A 4,686-nucleotide genomic window follows, 5' to 3' on the forward strand; every position below is an offset into this window, starting at 1 on the left:
CAACAATAAACTTTTATCACTGATATTTTCATAATACAAATGATTCGATTGTACATTGTAGTACCAATTATATTTTACATTACTATTGTAGGTGTTACATGTTATGATATTGCGCTACGAACATAAAAGATAAAATGTTCTGATAGACAGTGACGTGACAGGTGCCGAGATAGAGCCTCGTGTTTACAGAATCATGACGAAAACGCGAGAAAACCTTACTCATCACAATTAATAAACATCCTTTCATAGTATCACTTTCCCTGCCTTTTCCTCAATAGTATTATTTTAGGGCACTGTGATAAAAAAACAAATGCGACATTTCCCCAATTGCAATAGTATGATAAATAAATATTCCATTCTAACAAAAACAATAAACAATTGCTGGAACTGTCTTCCTAAAAAGATAAAATTCATAACAAAGATTAGAACTCCATCTATGTCATTTGAATAACACCTACATTGTTGACGAAAGAGAAATTTGTTCCGGCAATAATGTTTTTTATTTATATAGTAAAACTTAGACTAATTATAAATTCATATTCTAAATAGCGCAATGAAATTATGCTCCTGCTGTTCATAAAATGACAAGTTTAGCCTTGCATTTTATGTATAGGTATAAAAAGATTAACTTATGGTCTAACAACAAAAAAATAGAAAATGTATGGTACATTTTCTATTTTTCTCCGTAACAGCATGTCATATAATTTGACTGACGGCATTCATATTGTAATTAGTTGCCTAACTTACGTGAGTATTGTATTTATTTATTCATTAATTCTATATTTATAACGTCTTAATAAACAATGTAATTGTATCCCGTGTAATGCGATGTGGTATTGTATTTAGTTGTTAAGTAGATATATTGATGTTTTTACAATATTTTCCACTGTCTCCATATACAGGGTGTTAGTGATATCGTAACGAATACTGAGGACGATAATTCAGTCCATGATGCTGAGTTAATATCAAGTGGAATTTCCCGTCCTTCAAAATTTTTGTTACGATGTCACTAACGTTATATGATTTTTAATTTTACCTCATTGTCCATCTTCAAACTTCAATACTAAATGTAACTTGGTGATGGTCATTTTGGTATATATTTCAGTAGGTCATGACCTTCTCCGTCTAACAAGATCCATTAACAAACTGAAGCAAATTCTAAAAGTGATGGTTTTAGGGAAATTCGAAGTCGGGAAAACCAAAGTTGCGGAAATTTCTGATAATATGGCTCTGGCGTCCGTAATAGAATTACGGGCAAATTTCACTAATATTTTTATACTTTACGACACAAAAATTTAAAATAATTTACTTTTAGAGCTATTGACCGGTAATGGCACTGCAGTTTATGTAGTTATGAGCATTATCTGACCTTTTCTGTGTTCAAAAAGTCGTCCTATTTTCAGCATTAAGTACACTATTTTAAATTTTCTTTGTACTGGTGTGCCAAACGTCGAAGAATATTGCCAATCTCCATAAAGCTATCGTATTGTTGTTTAAAGTGTTGTTTGTTATCGTTTCAGACTTTTACACTCACAGGACAATTTGGGCCCGAAACTTTTTGTAATGCTCGACTATGTATCTTTGTACCTTCACATAGAAATCTGCTGGGACAAGGCTCTGTTTCATACAAACTGACGCGCGCCACAACGCCGAAGGACGATCCTGGTGACCCAATTACTCCAGCCATAGAGATGGCCAAGCGCCACAACAAACGGGACCCCGATACTGGCCCCGCCGGCGTGGTCGACGTTTTCCCTCTTTCAACGCTTATCGCTATCGGCCCACTAGAATCGATTGATTCTTTCAAATATGATCCTCTCAGAGACCTTGCGCGAAGGTTCGCGCCCTACTGGGCATCCTCAGGTCTGTGTATTAAATTTTGTACTCTTGTACTTGTTCTTCAGCCAAGTAGTTAATGCCATTTGAAGCAAACATACAATAAGTCGCATCAAAAAGAACAAAAACACAACGCAAACTGTACCGCCGCCTGTTTGGATTTGGCGACTAAATTGCCACCCCCGTACGTTACGTACTGCCTCGTGCCGGTATTATCCCACTCCGACTCAGGATGGCAACATAATAACCACCAAACACGTGATAAAGCTCTTTTCTCCACTCAACCAATTGCCTACAAATTGTCCACTTCCTTCATATCTCTGTAAGAATAACATGTGAAAATGATTTCATCTCGACATCACGTGCAATTTCCATGCATTGCTTATCAAATCATTTCGGTCCAACTTTTATTGACGCCAGTTCAATCAGTCTATTCTCAGTAGTACTTGATTGTATGTTGTAATTGATTTTGTATCGCTTGCTTATTTCTTTATGAAATCTTGAAATTAATAAAACACACGTTATAAATAATATTTTAATTTCCATTTGTCTAGTTCAATAAATTATTCCACTGCCTATTTACTTTCTAAAACCAATACACGCACTATCTATGTAGGTTGCAGTTTAAATTCCCTGAACCAAAACATCACTTGTTATGATATTGTAACTTGTATAATTAATCGCGAGTGCCAAATCACTCGGCAAATGATATTGAAAGGATTGAGTTCAATGAAATCTTATTTGTAAGCTGGCTGTTGAGCCAAATGTTACTCTGTTCATTTCCCTCGAACACTTTCAAACACGCGTAAAATAACGGTTATGTAAATCGAAAAAAACGAATTCATTTAAATTATTTCCGGTTGGGTTCCTTAAAATAGATAATGAATTCACAATCAATATTTCCAATGCCGGCCTATTTGCGTAACATTATCGATAAATAATTTACTTATAAGTACTGTGTAGGTGATGTATTTTAGCAGTCAGTGACGCAAGATAATTCTAACAACCTTACCTTATAATGCGAACGACGTGAATATGTAGGTATAGTAAATTCAATTCGAATATACTTCTGCACAACAATAGAAACGTATGAAACTGACACATCACTTCAAAAAGTACTCGTATAATAGTTGTTGTTGATTACTTATATAAAAATTAACGTGTGGACACTAAAACATTTTCTTTCAAATATGTTTACATTATATATGTACTTATGTCAAAGTGTAAAGTTTTTTTTTTATAAATATATTTCTTTTTATTATATTCGTTACTAGCCTAGAATTACATTTAAGTATTTATACTTATATAGGATTTTCGTTTTAATCATTCTTGTAAGTATCAAATGTTTAATATAAATAACTACCTAATCAATACCAATATCATCAAAATAATATGCAATATTATTAAAGGACTAAAAATCAATAAAATAAAATAATAATATAGGGCGCTAGTAACATCGTACCAAATACTGTGGGGGATGATTCAGATCACAATTCTGAGTTAATATCAAATGAAATCTTCCGTTGCGAAATTCATATTGTTTTATTGTATTATTTGAATATATTTTTGAATATTATGGAAAATTCAAGAAAATCTCAGTTTCTTTTCCTAATTATTTTCAGTTCCATACTCTTACGACGGAAAATTCCACTTGATATCAACTCAGAATCATGGCCCAAATCATCCTTCAAAGTTACGGTGTCACTAACACCCTGTATAAATGGCGATACGGTATTCGGTCTAACAGAAAGCCCAGTGAGGGGTACCTACTTAGTTCATCTTGCGATGGATGTACCTCTGACTACCCCAATTGGGATATAGTCATGAGTTTATGTATGTAAAGTTAATAAATATAAGAAAAGCAATAGAATTCCTTTCAGTCACTCTTCGCGTACACTCGACAGACATTATTCTTCTTATTTGAAATGTAAAATGGCTTTCCACTTTTATTGCGTATAGGTATTCCCATAAGCCAGTCTCGATAGTTCTTTTATCGGTCTAGGCATCTCCATGTGTATTTAACTTTGAAACCTGCATTTTATGTGCAGTATAACACTTCTGATTAGATATAAACAGCGGATATGTACCCACACCCATAGCGCATGGAATACTCGTGATTCCACGGACTTGTAAGTAAATAAGTTTCTATTTAATTTCTTGTACTTATTTGTACTGTAAAAGAAAAGTAAGTACCGTAAAAATTCGCAATAAATAAACTTTTCATAAATAAAATACTAATAATTTATATTACTTGAAAGTATCCACTTGAAACTTTGGAACACTACATAGGTAGTTTGGACGACTCTATATTTCAATTACTACATTCCTATTCTTTTTTAAACATTCCTATTTTTCTTCATAAATTCGGCTTTGCCTAGATTTGCCGCAAATAGCATTAACTACTTGGGCGGATAAATAGGGGAAAGTTCAGCATGAAGTAAGATTATGATGGAAAAATTGGTAGGTGTATTTATTGATATTAATGTTGGCACGGTCATCAATGTAACTTTAGCAGTGTTCGGCGGTTCGGTCCTTGTTGCGTTAATAAACTTCAAATGTATGCCAAATGAAGCAATTATGCATGTTACAGTGTAGAGCACAGTTCAAACTATTGTCAGTGTTATTTTGGGACTATTAAAGTCTATAAATAAATGTGTCTCTACAAATATTGGGAGGCACGGTCGGCGGCTGTGGATGCATCGCGCACGCCGACGTCAGCTGCGTGTACGCGACGCGTTATCGACCTTCTTCTTATCTCAACAAGAGCTACTCGAGCGCCGGCAAACGAAGCCAGCCGATAAACAAGAAGCAAAAGCGTGCGCCCGCGCCGATTTGCCTCATTCCATTCCG

This window comes from Pectinophora gossypiella, chromosome 2, assembly GCF_024362695.1.
Source record: "Pectinophora gossypiella chromosome 2, ilPecGoss1.1, whole genome shotgun sequence".
Classification (NCBI taxonomy): Eukaryota; Metazoa; Arthropoda; class Insecta; order Lepidoptera; family Gelechiidae; genus Pectinophora; species Pectinophora gossypiella.